This window comes from Mesoplodon densirostris, chromosome 1 (assembly GCF_025265405.1).
Source record: "Mesoplodon densirostris isolate mMesDen1 chromosome 1, mMesDen1 primary haplotype, whole genome shotgun sequence".
NCBI classification, from domain to species: Eukaryota; Metazoa; Chordata; class Mammalia; order Artiodactyla; family Ziphiidae; genus Mesoplodon; species Mesoplodon densirostris.
The window spans coordinates 71,510,062-71,528,224 of record NC_082661.1 but is presented as its reverse complement, the minus strand read 5'-3'; positions in this window follow the sequence as shown (position 1 = coordinate 71,528,224).

The window sequence follows — 18,163 nt, the reverse complement described above, 5'->3', positions numbered from 1 at the left end:
AAGGCAGAGGGGAAAAGCTCCTTGCCTATAAAGGAACAAAGACAAGAATTAATCCCACTTCCCAGAAATTATGCAAGCAGCAAGAGAATGGAATGAAAAAATATCAGTGTTGAGGGGGGAAAAATGTACCAATTTAGAATTTTGTACCCTGCAAAGTTATCCTTCAAGATTGAAGAAGAAATAGACTTTCTCAGACAAGTAAAAATTGAGGAAATTTGTTACCAGTAGACCTGCCTTGCAAGAAATGTTAAAAGAAGTTCTTTAGAGAGTAGGAAAATAATATAAGTGAGGAACTTGGATTTATATAAAAAAAGGAAGAGGTTGAAGAAAGATTAAGTAAAAGTAAAATAAAAGTTTTTTCTTATTCTTAATTAATCTAAAAGACAACAATTTGGGGCTTCCCTGGTGGCTCAGTGATTGAGTCTGCCTGCCTATGAAGGGGACACGGATTCGTGCCCCGGTCTGGGAAGATCCCACATGCCACAGAGCGGCTAGGCCTGTGAGCCATGGCCACTGAGCCTACGCATCCGGAGCCTGTGCTCCACAATGGGAGAGGCCACAGCAGTGAGAGGCCCATGTGCTGCAAAAAAAAAAAAAAAAAAAGACAACGATTTGTTCAAAATAATGATACCACCAATGTATTCAATGTGTATGCATATATGCATACATATACGTAGTGTGTGTGTGTGTGTGTGTGTGTGTATAAATGAAATGGATGACATTAAGGATACAAGGTATAAGAGGGAGGAATTGAGACTATTTTGTTATTATAAGATACTCAAACCACCTGTGAAGTGGTTTCATGTTATTCAAAATTGGACATGGATTAGCTGTAAATATATATTGCAAATTCAAGGCCAACCAAAAAGAAAGGTTAAAAAAGGAAGTACAACTGATATGCTAAGCAAGGAGAGAAAATGGAGTCATATAAAATGTTCAACTAAAACTAAAAAAAGCAAAAAGACATGAAAGACAAAAATAGAACCAAAGGCAACAAATAGAAAACAGGAATAAATAGAGTAGATTATTAACATAGCTGTCAATGATCTAAGTTCACCAATTAAAGACAGAGATTGTCAGAACTGAATAAAAAAACAAGAACCAACTCTAAGAAACTCACTTTAAATATATAGACACATACATATCTCAAGTAAATAGATGGAGGAAAATACACCTAATGCTAATCAAAACAAAGTAGGTGGAGCAATATTAATTTCAAATAGAGCAGACTTCAATGCAGGGAAAGGTATCAGGGATAAAAATGGGCTTTACATAATAAAAAATGATAAATGGATCAATCCTCCAAAGGACATAACAATCTTAGCATGTATGCACCTAACAAAAGAGTATCAAACCACGTGAGGCCAAAACTAATAAAAATACAAAGAGAAATAGATATAGCTACTATCATAGCTGGAAACTTCAACACCTCTCTTTCTCTGAAATGGACAGCTCCAGCAGGCACAAAATCAGTAAAGATGTAGTTGAACTCAATAACATCATCAATCAACTAGATAAAATTGACATCTATAAACTACTTCATCCAACAATAGCAGAATACATAGAGACAATATCAAGAGAACTAGAAGACAAACCACAGACTGTGAAAAAATATTTGCAAAAGTCACAGCTGATAAAGAACTGTTATCCAAAATATACAAAGAAAATTAAAACTCAAAAATAATAAACAACCCAGTTAAAAATTGGGCCAAGACATTAACAGACACCTTACCAAAGAAGATATACGAACGGCAAATAAGCATATTAAAAGATGCTCCACATCATATGTCATCAGGGAAATGCAAATTAGAACAGCAATGAGATACCACACAACTATAAGGATGGTCAAAATCTGGAACACTGACAGCACCAAATGCTGGTGAGGATGTGGAGCAACAGAAAGTCTCACACTTTGCCGGTGGAAATGCAAAACAGTACAGCCACCTTGGAAGACAGTTTGACTATTTCAAACAAAACTAAACATAGTCTTACAGTATGCTCCAGCAATTGTACTCCTTAGTATTTCCCCCAAAAGAGTTGAAAACTTATGTCTACACTGCACTCAGATATTTATAGCAGCTTTATTCATAATTGCCAAAAAACCTGGAAGCCACTAAGATACCTTTCAGTAGGTGAATGGATAAATAAACTGTGGTCCATTCAGACAATGGAATATTATTCAGTGCTAAAAAGAAATGAGCTAATAAGTCACAAAAAGACATGGACTAACCTTAAATGCATATTACTAAGTGAAAGAAGCCAATGTGAAAAGGCTACATACTGTCTGATTCCAACTATATGATATTTTGGAAAAGGCAAAACAGTAAAAAAAAAAAATCTGTGGTTGTCTGGGGGTAGGGCGTGGGAAAGGGATGAATAGGTAGAGCACAGAGGATTTTTAGGGAAGTGAAAGTACTCTGTATGATACTATAATAATGGATACATGTCATTATACATATGCCCAAAGCCATAGAATGTATAATACCAAAAGTGAACCCTAATGTAAACCACTGACTTCGGGTAATTAGGATGTGTCACTGTAGGTTCATCAATTCTAACAAATGTACTGCTCTGGTGGAGGGTAATGATAATGGGGGAGGCTATACAAGTGTAGGGGTAAGGGATATAGGTAAATCTCTATACCTTCCCCTCAATTTTGCTGCTTACCTAAAACTGCTTGTAAAAAATAAATTCTTAATTCAAAAAAATATATATTTTCAGGAAGGATATAGGCTTACCAAACTTTCAGAGGTCCATAGCACAAGAAAAGTTAAAATATCTGATATAGACAATGTAAATGTAACAAAAGATTATTTTCTTGATAAGACATAAAAAATTTTTCCTTTCATCAGCACCAGCGTGAAGAGTAGTGAAAATATAAAGTGTTATCAAGGAGGTAGAAACCTAGAGAGGAGAGGTAAATCTGATTTGCAGGGAGCCAGTGCAGAGATTTTTGTATGGCAGTGACAAGGATAAGAGATTATTTTAATAGGTGGCAGGTTAGATGAAACTGGAAGGTAAAGTAATTGAAGAGAGTTTTATGAAAAACAAGATTGGCTGCACATCACAGGAAAGAGAAAATATCTATTTTGGTTTAATTTTCAGTTTAGACATCAATTATATTTCTTCATAAAGTTTGGTTTATGTGATGATGTCATTTATTTTTGAAGAAGAGTCATAAAAATTTTGGACTGCTTTCACAGAAAATTGAAATTAAAGTATTGTAATGCTTGGAAGGGCAGTAACTTGTTCAAAGATCTGAGACGAAGAAAACAGTTCCTATCCATACATTCTCTAGGCTTTTCTAATCCTTCCTTTTATTAGTCCAAATTCTTGCCATGGAAATAACTATATAACTAATCAAGTTATTGACAGAGCACATGGAACCAAGTGGGTAATTATTTCACTAAGGACGCTTGAATACTGCCTAAGGCTTAGTAGGCACTAAAATCGAGTTCTTATGGTGTCACTAATTTAATTTAATTAAGTTCATTAGAATTTGCTATATTTCTAGAGTAAAAGTAATCTCAAAGGAAATTATTTTTCAGAAATATAAGTTTAATGATAAAGAGCATTTAATAAACAACAGGAGTGAGAATGGAGTTCATTTTTTAAAAAGCTTTGATATCTTTGGCTACAGAATATGAATGAATCAGTCAACTTCTGTGGGCAAATGGCCTTCCAAAGTAATTGAGTCCTAAATGCCAAACTAAAATAGTTTGCCATAGACTCAGTGAAAACGTTCTGTTCTAAGAATGTTCCAAATGATAGTAAATTTAATAAAGTTTAGAAATGTCAAGTTGAGTTTTAATTCCAAGTTCATAGCTCCTAGAATGTAATGTGTTACAAATTCAATATACTGAGACCATCCTTCTTCAGCTTTTTAGATTGTAGCAATAAGAACTCAGAGAGCAAACATAATCAAGACTCTATTCTGCTTATGTCATTCAGAAGTTCAAATAGCTGATCTGAAATACAAACCTATAGGGAGCTATTTTAAAATAAAAATAATAATAATTGTTAGGTTCAGAGTCTCCAAATCAGGCTGCTTTTTTTTTCTTTTTGATAACTAACATTTGTTTGGCATCTACTATGTTCTGTATACTTTTTTTAAAATTGTAGTTGATTTACAACATTGTGTTAGTTTCAGGTGTATAGCAAAGTCATTCTGTTTTATATATTTATACACACATATATATGTTCTTTTTCAGATTATTTTCCCTTATAGGTTATTATAAATTATTGAATATAGTTCCCTGTGCTATACAGTAAGTCGTTGTTTATCTCTTTTATATAGAGTAGTGTGTATCTGTTAATCCCAAACTCCTAATTTATCCTTCCCCCCTCTCCTTTCCCCTTTGGTAACCATAAGTTTGTTTTCTACATCCCTGAGTCTATTTCTGCTTTGCAGATAAGTTCATTTGCATCATTTTCTTAGATTCCACATATAAGTGATATCATATGATATTTGTCTTTCTCTGTCTGACTTACTTCACTTAGTATGGTAATCTCTAGGTCCATCCATGTTGCTGCAAATACCATTATTCAAATTAGGCTGCTTTTTATGATATCAAATAATCTGGCTTAATTTTTAGTGTCTAGCTAGACTAACCATGGAATAAAAAAAGTTTTAAATGGTAAAACTGAAATATATCAGTTAAACATCTACCTGTTTTATAAAAGATATTATTTTTCAGTAACTATTTAACTATCTTGCTTGAGGACAAAATAGGTATCTATGTGGCTAATACAAGTGAAATAATAACGATGTTTAAGTATCTTAGCTACCTAAAACAATTATTATATCAACAAATATGAGTCACAGCTTATATAAACAAAACAATTGATCTGGTTAATAATTTTAATTTTAAACAATTATTTTGTCATTTATGTAAATATAATTTAGCCTTACTAATAATATCTTACATTCAAGCTTGTGTAGTTATACCCTATAAAAGATAAGGATAAAATCTGAAATTATCTTTTAGGAAGGCATTCTATTACACATAAGTTAATATCTTATTGAAAGGCACTGCTTCAGTCATTTATGAATGCTCCTAATATGTATTCTGTAATCCCAGAGTCTTTAGCAACATAACAAAATGTCTTGACATTCCCTTCCCCCTCCCTGCCATTCCCAAAGAAGATAGAAAGGTTCTTTATGAAAGTCAGTCATTTTTCTTGAATAAATGGTCCTTGCATTTTGTAAACCTTTAATTAATTTCCAGAGCTCTAAAAAAGTTGATTTTAACAAATTTGCCAGTTATCATTGCTTTTTTTTTGAAGAGCGGATTTTCAGAAGTCCTTACTTTGAAATTCTGGAAGTGTTTCTATACTTGAGTCTATTTTAACATTTTTAATCTTGAGTTCTGATTTTTTGATTACTAGTATATAGATATGTCATTGTTTTATATATTTATTTTGTATACAGTTTCCTTGCAAAACTTGTTTAATTCTAGTAGCTTTTAAAAAATATATTTCACTAAATTTCCTGTATAGGCCATCATGTCTTTTTGCTTTCCAATTTCAATGACTTTTATTTCTTTTCCTTTTGTTGGAACCTCCAGCATAACATCAAATAGAAGCAATAAGAGTGGATCTGTGTGCCTTGATTCTGATTTTAAAAGAAGAGTGTTCAGGTTTTCACCACTAAGTATGAGGTAATCTGTATATTTTTTGTAGATTCCCTTTGTCAAATTGGGGAAGTGGCTAAGATGTTTATATGAGGAGTGGTTATAGGGTGTTGTCAAATTTTTTTATGTATCTATTAAGATGATCATCTGGTTTTTCTTCTTCAGTTGGTTAATATGGTTGACTACATTTATTGATTTATGAATGTCGAACCAATCTTGAATTTCTGTGATACCTACCATTTGGCAATTAATGCTTTAGCCTTTTGATATATTGTTGGATTCCATTTGTTCAAATTTTGCTACAAAATATCTCACTTACTTTCTTGAGGGTTATTGGTCTATAGCTTATTTTCTTGTAACGTTATTGTATGGCTTTGGTAACAGGGTAACACAGGCCTCATAAAATAAATTGGAATGTACTTGTTTCCCTTCAATATTCTAGAATAATTTGCATAAAATTGGTAATATTTATTCCTTAAATGTTAAGTATAATTCACCAGTAAAGTCATTTGGACCTGGAGTTTTTTTGTGGGAATCCAATTCATTTAATATAGTGCTATTCTGATCATCTGTTTCATATTGAGTGAGATTTAGTAGCTTGTGTTTTTCAAGGATTTGTCCACCTCAGCTGGGTAGTAGAATCTTTTGGCATAAGGTTGTCTATAATATTCACTTATTTTCTTTTTTAATATCTGTAGATATTGTAGTGTTGATGCCTCCTTAATTCCTAACGCAGATAACTTTTGTCATGTCACTTTTTCCCAAATCATTTAGGCTGGAGGTTTACCAACTGTACTGATATTCTCAAAGAGCCAGCTTTTGGTTATTTTGGTTTTCTCTACTAGATTTTTCTTTTTATTTAACTGTTTTTTTAGTCTAACATTTCTTATGCTTAGTTTGGGGTTTTTGTTCTTGTTCTTCTAAAACTTTTTTGTGCTGGAAGCTGAGTTTATGTATTTGGGAACTTATTTTCTAGTAACGACATTTTGTGATACCAATTTCTAAGTGTTCTTTTAGATGCATCCCAAATAATTTTATATGCTATATCTTAATTTCTATTTAGTTGAAAATATTTTCTAATTTCTTGTTTGATTCTTTTATGGAATCATGAATTATTTAATGGTCTTATTTAATTATAAATATGTTAGAATTTTTCATATCTTTCAGTTATTGACTTCTATTTTAATCCCATTTTGAGCAGCGAAAAACTCTATATGACTTGAATTCTTTTAAATTTATTGAAACTTGTGTTATGGCTTAAAATATAGTCTATCATCTTAAAAAAGATTCTGTACACAGTTTAAAAGAATATGTATTCTATTGTTATCAGTGGAGTGAACACTAAAAACACTTTACTGGGGTAAAATATAAATAACTAAATTTTAGTGTAATATAAACTCAGTGCTGGTTGCTAGTGTAGAGGAAGGTAGTGAATTTGTGTTCAGGTTTATCTGACTAATATTTGATCCTTTCCAAATTCTATGTCATCATCTAAGTCACTTTTAATCCTAAACCTCATTTTTTTTTTCCTTAAAAAAAGAGGGGAGGATCCCCTGGTGGCGCAGTGGTTGAGAGTCCGCCTGCCGATGAAGGGGACACGGGTTAGTGCCCCAGTCCGGGAAGATCCCACATGCCGTGGAGCGGCTAGGCCCGTTGAGCCAAGGCCACTGAGCCTGCGCTTCCGGAGCCTGTGCTCCGCAACGGGAGAGACCACAACGGTGAGAGGTCCGCGTCCGCAAAAAAAAAAAGGGGGGGGGGGATTAATAATGCTTACATTACAATTTGGCCTTGATTATTTATCATGGGTGTAAATTTCTAAAACCGAGCTACTCACCTACTTGTTCTATTGAATAATAAGCTATAGAGGAGCAGGGAGCATGTCTCTACTGCTAGAGTTTATCCACTGTGCCTAGGATACTGCCTGTCAAATAGTAGACACTCTGAGTATTTGTTCCAGTTTCCCTTGTTTCTCAGTATTAGAATGCTCTCATAACTATCCATTAAAATCTATTTATGTGTGTGCTTTTTATTTCATCCTTCATATAATTCAGTTTACTCTTAATAGATAAAAAATATTTCCCAGCTTCGATGATGAGTCATACCTGAGAGAAGAACAAATTATGGAAATTGTGTACTAATATGTGATTCATGATGGCCCATGTTGCCTCTACCTTTCAAAAATGTTTTATTTATCTGTGATTCTTTGAAAAATGTCATAAAGCTCTCTGTGAGTAGTCATTTGACCTACTAAGAATAAGGGTACATTTAAAATAATGAAAATAAATATCGTTTGTAATAATAAATCATAAATCAATGAACATCTTATTTTTATAGCTCATTTCCTCTCAGATTTACTTGGCTGAAAACGTAGAGTGGTTGATCAAAACCACATTATGAGACCCTTTAAACCTCTTTATCATTGCTTGTCTCTACCATGAGGTTGGCAAAGCTAAATCTCATTTTTTAGTCTCCTTTCAAACTTAGGGTTGTCTATGTGACATAGCCTTGCACAAGGAAGGATTCCAGTGGGAAGGCTGTTACTTTATTGATAAACGCATATAGATGCTACTTGACTTTTTGCTTGATTTATTTGGGGAGGTTGCACTTTTTTTTGCCTTGAATGAGAACACAAAGTCTATAGATCTAGTGGTTATGAATAGAGATCATCATATAAGAATGGCAGAGCATAAAGACGGAGATGATCTAGGTCTTCTTATGAAATTATCTGGTAGAGAGTTCAACATTACCAAGTACTCAAGCCTAAATTTCTTCCATGTGAGAAAAGTATAACAGGAATTATTGTTTGTGTCTTTCTGTTAGTTCAGGCCATATTTCTAACCGATAAAGTTGACTTTCCTGACAAGCAAATAGTCTAAATTCACACTTATTATTTATTTTAGGGTTAACATAATATTTAGAACTTTTGGACTCCTAGTTATTATCTTTAATATGGGAAATGAAGAGAGAAATAATTAAAAGTCAGATAGAATCTGTCCTTCATAGAAGTTTGGACAACCAAAATTAAAGTGATATATATCATACAAATTAATTTACATTGTATGTATTAATATATATATACTACGAAATGCTTAACATTTCCATACACCCAAAGCCTAGTCCTGGTCCTTCAAATCCCCATAGTTAAATCGACTTATACTTCATCTTTCAGGTAGGTAACAGTGTTTTCATATATCATCTCAATCATTTAAAAGTCCTGTGAAGGTGAATATTTTTATCCCATTTTTTTAACAGATAAATACATATAATTGTCTTTCTGATTCAAGCTAGTTAACTAAAACAGGAAGTTTTCCTTTTGTCTTTCTCAATCCATAAAAATAAAATTATAGAAATACAAGTAATAAACTTACTAAATGTGTTAAGATCAAATAACATTCCCCCCAAAATAAACCATGAAGTTTTGTTTAAAGATATAAAAGAAGTCACAAATAAATGTAGAGATTTCTCATGTTTCTCTATGGACAAATTTGATATTGTAAATATATTATTTCCTCAAAACACAGTCTATGAATTCAAAAGAATTCCAAACAAACCTCAAAGTACTCCTCATGGAACTAGAAAGTGAATTCTAAAGTTAGTTTGAAAAAGAGAGAATTGTTCAAGAACAGCTAATTTAGAAAGTTAACAATAATAGGGCAGTAAAGTAATTACCAGGTTATTACAAACATATACATATGGTTTTGGTATAGGAATACTTAAGGGATCAATAGACCAGAATGGTGAATACAGATACTGATTTCTGTTAATGTGAGAATTTAACATAAGAGAAATAGGGCATTTATTATTTTGTAGATGAAATTTGACACTATTTTACAAATGGTTGTGGAAAAAATAGCTGTCCGTTTGGAAAAAAATATTAGATTTCTATCTCAAAGCATTTATCACATTCTAGACAAACTACAAATTCATGTTAAATACACACACACACACACACACACACACACACACACAATCTATAAAAACATTCAAGGAAAATACCTTAAAGCAGAAAACGTCTTCCCAGGACAAAATTCAATATCATCAGAGGAAAGATTGTCAAATTTGACTACCAAAACACTAAAACTTTCTTTACAACAAAGATAGCAAAAAGTTAATGAACACGTGGGAAAATATTTGCAACATAAATTAATATTCATATCTACAAAAAGCTCCTACAAATATAAACTAAAACTAGCACCTACAAATACTTCAGCATCAAGTATCATATCTTTAGATATTGAAATACTGAGGAGCTTCAAACATTCTCACGGAAGAAGATAGAATTTTATGGGAAGAAAAAAGGGAAAATATCTATGTTTCAGTCAATTAGAAAGTATATCAATACTATAAAACCTAGGACAGCCATTTCTGCATACACCTGCTGACTCCCAACTGTATAGGCAGCCATGGAAGTAGCAGGGTTGCTAACAACTAGTTTGTAGAGGTTGCGAGGGAAATGGCTATGCAGCATCATTAATATCATTTTTAATTAATTATGGAAGTAAGGAGAATTTTCATATCTATGAACAAAGCTACTTTGTGTAGAGATTACATGCTAAGATGCTACATGTATATTTTCAAGACTATTGTCAATGGCCTCATCTTTCCTTTTTATTTTTGAATATTTTAAATGTTTGTAATATATTCATGCAATCATGCAATATATATAATTTACATATAATATAATATATATATATAAATAAATAAAGATACATAATTGACAGTATATGCTTTCTTTTCACCTCTTGATCAATAACTTGTAGAATACTACACTAGTCAGCATATAATAGTACAAAGATTAGAATGTAATATGTACCTGAGAGAGTTAGTTATATTTGAATTTTTAATCTAAACCATACTTAGATTAAACCATGTCAAATGCTGATTTGCTTATAGATTATGTTCTTAGAAATCTTCTTAGACCACTAAGAACATTTGGGAATAAATTTGTATCCAGAAAATTTTGTGCACTACTACGAGTAAATTTGACCTATAGTCTCCTTAATATACTTCCATTTTTGTGGAGCTTGTGCAGTGATCAGATTTCAAATGAAAAATTATGCCAGCCATAAATGAAGCATATGTGAATAAAGATATCAGCACCTCTTATACATAATAATTTCTGATTCCTCCTTTAAATGAATGTGTGGCACAGAAATTATATACCAATCATGCAATCCTATAATTATACTGATTAACTCTGATCCAGTTAACAGATAGGAGATCTCCAAGGAGCTCTTATTTTGAGTATTAAAAGGAAGCTGAATTATTCCACTACACCCCCCCTCAAATTCAGCAGTTCTTAAATTTATAGTAATAGATACTTTAATGGTTTTGAAAGATTAATTTTTCTCTTAATTATGTCACCTGTATCTCTTGAATAAACATGGGAAACCCAGTTTCTGCAGATAATCAGCAGATGTCTGACTTACCACATATACTTACTTGAATATAACCCTTTCTCCCCTTACACAAAAATGTAAACAAATCCTAATGTTACTAGAACTATTTTGTAATTCATTTGTATGAATATGTTTTTATTTCTTTGGAAAATTGTCTCCAAATTACTTGAAAGTAAAAATGCAGGTGGCAAAATTATCATCACTATATAATTCTATGGAATTATATTGAATACGCATTTAATTTTCTAAAATTCCAATAAATATACTTGTAAAATAAAGAAGGTAAAAAGGAATGACATGTAGGGAGAAAAGAAAGGAGGGAGAGAAATAATTTACATTGTTCAGATAATACACTTCTCATTTCTTTCAGTTAGCATATCCCAGGGAGAAGAGGAGATGGGAGACATGAATCTTCAATTTAGTCATTCTCAACTCTCACTGTGTAAAGATTTTGTACAAACAAGTATGATTCTAATGTTTAAATGAGCATTTTATACCATCTGGACTTTAAATACAATCTAATACTTTATTTTGTGCTAAACTGAAGAAGACACAATATATTCCAGCTTGAAGACTAGCTATTTTATTTGTTAGGAAATATGGTATGTGTACATATTATACTTTATAGGTGATATAGAGGACTCTCAAGGGTGACTTTAATAATGTGACCTTCTCTTCAGATTGTAGTAGCCAATCCCCATGTAATCTGTGACTATGTTGTACATGTATATGTTTAAAAACATTGGCAGTGAGGGTATCAATCATTCCTGAGTCATCACTGTGGCTCATATCCATATGCTGTAGTCCATGGTCCCAGTCTTTAAACCGTGGCTACTCCAGTCTGCCTTTGTTGGTTGGGTTAATTCCAAAGAAATTATCTGTTTGCTTGTTTGTTTGTTGATTTGTTGGAGTTTTGTTTGTCTTCTACAAAACACTCATCAGTGCTATACTTAACACCCTGCATGTTTGAAACTGTCTTTCTGTTATCTTTATATTTGAAAAGAAATTAATCAATGGGATAAATTTTTTCGAACACACTTTTACTTCCCTAAGAATTTTTAAGAATACCTCAACTCTATTCCAGCAAGCAATGTTATTGTGTAATATTTTGAAACCAGAATGATTTATTAAACCTATAGATAGTTTATTTTGCCTGTTACATCTAATGTTATTTCCTTATCCACCAATCCAGTGGTCTAGTAATTTCACTTGAATACATCTTGAATTGATTCTTTTGTATAAATTTTGGTTTTGACATAATGAATTTTTCTGACTCTAGCTTTTTTTAGGAAGAGTTTCCTGTTTTAAGTAAAATTCACATAACATAAAATTTTATGTTTTAAAATTTTAGGCAAAATTTACAAAACATAAAATCCACCATTTTAATCATTTTAAAGTGTACAGTTCAGTGGTATTTAGTACATTCACAAAGTTGTGTAACCATCATCTCTAATTTTGGAATATTTAAAACATGCTCTTAAATGACAGGATAAAAGCCCCTCTTTGAAAACCAGGATTCATTTTTTGGACAAATTATTTTACATGTATGCCTTTTACATTTTTGACCTTGTAAATATAGCTCCAATATACATCCTTGTGTAAGTTTGTCTGAATTTCTGATTACTTCCTTACATCAAATCACTAGGAGTGAAATTATTGAACTCAAAGAGTGAGATTATTATTAAGATTCCTGATATATATTGCTTTATATCATACCAAATTCTATTTCCTTAATAATTTATACACCAGCTTTGAGGGCTATTAACAGCACTTGGTAATTTGAAGGGGAGAGGGATTCATGGTTTTTTTACTTATTGCTTCCCACCAAGTGCTTGGTTTGTAATATCTATACACAGCAGATGGGTTGTCACTCTCTAATTTAAAACTCTTCTTAAATAAAACCTTAAATAAATGTTAAAACCTTCAACGTTGAATTTGTTCAAACATTGTGAGTGAGTTAATTTCTGGATACTGTGAAGTTTCTCCCTCTACTTACCATCTCTGTGGTCTTGCACAAATTAACCTCTTGAAGTCTCTGTTTTCTCATCTGTAAAGTAGGTACCTCCTGTACTTTAGTAGTATTTAAGGATGAAGTAAAATCTATGTCACTACAGCACCTTGCAGAATAAATGCTCCATAAATAAGTTATTTTAATTAAATTAAATGTAAAATCAATCTTTAAAAGGTAATATATCTTCATAGTATCTGTCCCCAAGAAAAAGGTACAGTACATTTAGAAAAACTCTACAGTCAAGCTGCATCAAAGCATAAGTCCTGTACAATTTCTATGCCTAGAACAGCACCTAGCATACAATAGAAGCTCAATAAATATTTTCTGACTGAGTGAATGCTGAGTAGCTTCTTGCCACACCACTGGAGGTTTCAAGTCTTTTATAAACCCAGGAAAAAAACATCATCTTTCCAGATAAAGCCTATAAAAAAAGATGTTTGTAAATATCCAAACTTATGAGCATTTGTTGTATCCTGTTAGAAAGAAAAAGAAGGAAAAAAGAAAGAGGGAGAGAGAGAGAAGGAGGGAGGGAGGGAGGAAGGAAGGAAGGGAGAAAAGAAAAGAAAAGAAAAAAAGAAAATTATAACAGAGAAATAAGAGTTATGTAACTGAATCATGATACAAAATGAAAAAAAATGAGTAAAACAAAGTTAATATAAGGTTCTGTTTTGTGAAAATTGTACGTTTTCAAGGAAAGTTAATTATGATATAAAATTAACATAGTCATCTGTATGATGACATGTTTTTTCTTTCTACTAATATGCAATTAGAGGGTGTGAGAGAAATATTTCTAGTGAGGTTACCCAGAAATAGAAGAAAATCCTCATTTTCAATATATATTTTGTATAAAAGGGGAACAAAAACTGAAGTTTTGTGAATATTTAATATGATATTTTGTTACAAGGAATGAATGTGGTATTCAAATACTTTGTGTGCATATGTGTGTAAATCAAATGAATTCATAAAATTATGCCATTCTATTAAGTGCACAAGAATATGTAAGTATCTTGAGACAATTACGAACTTACTATCAAAATAAAATCTAATATGATCTTCTGTGAATCTAGTGATAATGGTAGATAGTATTAACCTCAAAGTCTCTGGGATAAGGGGGGAAAAGACCAGTGCATCATTTCTTAAGTAAAATGTACCAGTGCATTTTCCTACATAAAACAGAATTACTTCTTCCTAACATCATTGAAAACATGGACTAACTTCTAAAATCACCATTTTCAATACAACATAAATTTCACCTATAAATAAAAAACCCAATAAAATAAACTTTATTTTGGAAAGGTAATTTATATTTTTATAAATCAAATGTGCTCATAAATAATTCAATTTAGGGTTGTTAACTTAATATAATATATAGAAAGAAGAGCTGGTCTATTAAGTATTTAGTAATTCCAATAACATATACTTGTTATAGATTCTAAGCTAGCCATCTGAATAAAGTTCATACTTGGCTTTTAAATGTCTTGTAGTTTAATTGGGAAGACATAAAGGTAAATCAATAATTACAGGATGTTGTGAAAAGAGCCAACTTAATGACAGAAACAGGGTACTATGATAGACTGCCCCATCATAAGAAGCTTCTCCAAGAAAAAGGAAATAATCAAAATGAAATCTAAAAAACATGTGATAAATTATAGGAAGGGAAAAGGTATTCTAGGAAGAGGGACAAAAACTGTGAAAACATGATGTATAAAAGAATAAGATATGTTGGAAGAATTGCCAGTATTTTTAGGCAGTTAAAAAGAAGAACAATGCAAGGGAGAAGTAAAAGATGAAGTTAAAAAAACAAACAGGGACCTAATAATAAAGGGCCTTTTTGCTTTACACTGAAAGATTTTTGGCAGGGAATTGATTGATCTAATTTATGTTTAGAAAGATCTCTCTAAGCCATTGTAAAGAATAGTTGACAGGAGCAGTACTGACTAAAATCAGCAGTGATCCATTCATAAGAGTGATCCATTATGAGCCTGTCACAGAACCCACAGGTGAAGTAATAGAGGCTGAAAGTAGGAATCCACCAGCGGACACTTTCCTACTTTAAATAACTATTACTTCTTCTGTGGGTGTAAGAACTTCTAAGAATGCTGAATCTATTCTACTGGAGTTGGTAAGAGATTGGATTTGTGGAATAAGGAGAGAAAGACAGATGCAAAAAAAATCTAGAATAATTCCCCAGTTTCTAGTTTGGAGAATTAAATTCAGCCAGATTTATTTCCTTATCAACATGGGGGAAAAAAATGGAAAGAACAGGTTTAAGACCTCGAAGGTGAGTTCATTTTGGGTACTGTAGAGTCTGAAGTGACTGTAGAACAGCTGAAGGGAAATGTCCAGTAGGTAGCTGAGTATATGAGCATGGAGAAGTAGATCTGGTAGACATCAAGACTAATGGTAGCAAAGATTTGCATTTGCATACAGTAGATATCTCAGGGAGAGTATATAGAGTAATAAAGGCAAAGGATCAAGAAAGTAATCTTTGAAAACACAAAGAATAAATGGTAGGCAGAGTAAGTGAAGCCTTAAAATTCATTGTTTGGATGTAGGGAGAAAGGAGAAAGCAGCAGACAGTTGTTCCACGGTGTTGTAGAGGGAGAGAAAGTTAAGAATGAAGAAATTAATAATAATACTGTGGGTTACATTGTGAGGAAGTGGGGTGAGGCTGTAAAAACTACTAAAAAATGTGAAATTGGCTTTGAAATTGGGTACTAGATAGAGGCTGGAAGAATTTTGAGGTACACAGTAGTAAAAACCTAAATTGCCTTTAAGAGACTATTAGAAATATGGTTGTAAAAGAGGATTCTGGTGAGACCTCAGAAGAAAGTAAGGTAGTAAAAACCTAAATTGCCTTGAGGAGACTGTTAGAAATAAAGTTGTTAAAGGGGATTCTGGTGAGATCTCAGAAGAAAATAAGAAATAGGTTATTGGAAACTGGAAGAAATGTTATCTTTGTTATAAACTTGGCTGAATGGTGTTTTGCTTTTGGAAAGTAGAACTTGTAACTGATGAACTTGGATATTTAGCTGAGGAGATTTCTAAGCAAAACATGGAAGGTCAGGCTTGGTTTCTAGTTGCTGCTTGTAATAAAGTGCAAGAGGAAAGTGATAACTTGAGGAAGGCACTGTTAAGCAAAAAGGAACTAGAAAACTTGGGAAAGTTTGTAAAATTCTCAGCCTGTCCATATGGCAAAAGACGAGAATACTGTGCTCTGAAGAAAACACCAAGAGTGTGGCTGGACAAACCTTTGTTGGAAAGATTAGGCATGTGATGGATCCAAACAACCATCTTAGCAGAAACACTGCTATCCTGGACTGAAGCAGACAGAGACAGGATGAAATGAAGAAGGGCTGTTGGACTTCTGGAATTCTGTAGGTAGGAAAAAGGAAATGGATTACTAGAGATACTAGGCTGTAAATGTGTGTTGCCTTTCAGGAAAAGGGAAGAACAATTCCAAAGGTGGCTGAGAGGCCAGCAGGGATGGCACCTCCTCAGTTCTAGAGAATAGGGTTACCACCTCCTTGGGCCAACAGGATGGGACCACCTCAAGCTAAGATGGCAGGACTACCACCAAGAGCCCAGAGGCAGGAACCAATAGGGCCTTGGTGGCCCCAGAGGCAGGGACTGATGGACCCTCCACAGACCCAGAGTACAGAGCATCAAGCCACAAAAGATAATTCTCATGCCTTACATCTAATGGATTTTGTCTCGCTCGACTGTGAACTTGCTTTAAACCTGTGATTCCTTTATTCCATCCATTATCTCCCTTTTCAAATGGGAATGCTTATTCCATGCCTGTCCCATGATTGTATTTTGGAAATAGATAACTTGCTTTCTAGTTTCAAAGATCCACAAATGGAGAGGAATTTTGCCACAGGACGGACTATACCCAGAGTTTTAACGCATACCTGATTTAGATGATAAGATTCGGGGCCTTTTGAGTTCATATTTAAATAAGATTTTGGACTTATAGTTGACATTGGAATACGTAAAACTTTGGCGCGTGTTGGGATAAAGTGAACATCTTTTATATAGGTAAAGACATAATTTGGAAATAGGGTCTTTGCAGATGTAAGCAAGTTAAGATGAGGTATACTGGTTTGTGGTTGACCTTAATCCAATGACTGATGTCTTTATAAGAAAACGGTAATTTGGACACATAAAAACACACAGGGAGGTGATGTAAAGATACACAAGAAGAATATCATGTGATGACAAGCAGAGATTGGAGTAATGTACCTACAAACACAGGAACACTGAAGATTGATAGCAAACAGCAGATACTAAAAGAGAGACATGGAACAGGTTCTCTCTCAGAGCTTCCAGAAAAAAACAGCCTTGCTTACATCCTGATTTCAGATTTCCAACCTCCCAAACTGTGAGAGAATAAATTCTGTTTTAAGCCGTTCAGTTTGTGGTAATGTGTTATGACAGCCCTAGGAAACTAATGCAAATGTCAAATGCTAATGTTACAAAGAGGTCAAGAAAGTTAAGAATGGAAAGTGGAAATCTGTTTAACATGCAGGTAATTGATAGGACAGAGCACTGACAAAAGAGCATTAAGAATTTTATTACCTAAAGATATTGTGTGAGGAAGTGGAAATATTAAATTTAGCTATTTTGTTTAAAATCTCATCTAGAAATAAAAGAAGAGAGAGAAAAGTGGTAACTAAAATGGAATGTGGTCAGGAAAGGGCTATTTAATGTACATTCTTGGATATGTCTCAATCCTAAAGAAAAAAAAAGAGGTGTTCAAGAGAGAGAGAGAGAGGATAAGAATTGTTGAAAGAACACGTAGTACAGATGAAAGAAGATAAATCACTTTCACAGAGACAATAATAAATGACTTAAAGATGGATGAAATGCACAGAAATGTGAAGGTCTTGGCTGGTGGTCTTACTTTTATGAGATAAACTGTAAATAACATAATTTGCTGAGCATAGAGAGGAAGATGGAGAAGAAAGAGAATTGCAGAACAGCTGAGAACCGATCACAGGCCCACATGGAAAGAGGGTCTGGTAGACAGCAAGAATTGCTAAGTAGCTATCTACACAATTAAGTGGAGATGATCGATTGTTGATTGTCAGCAATACTCAGCAGCCTGATTATTGGAG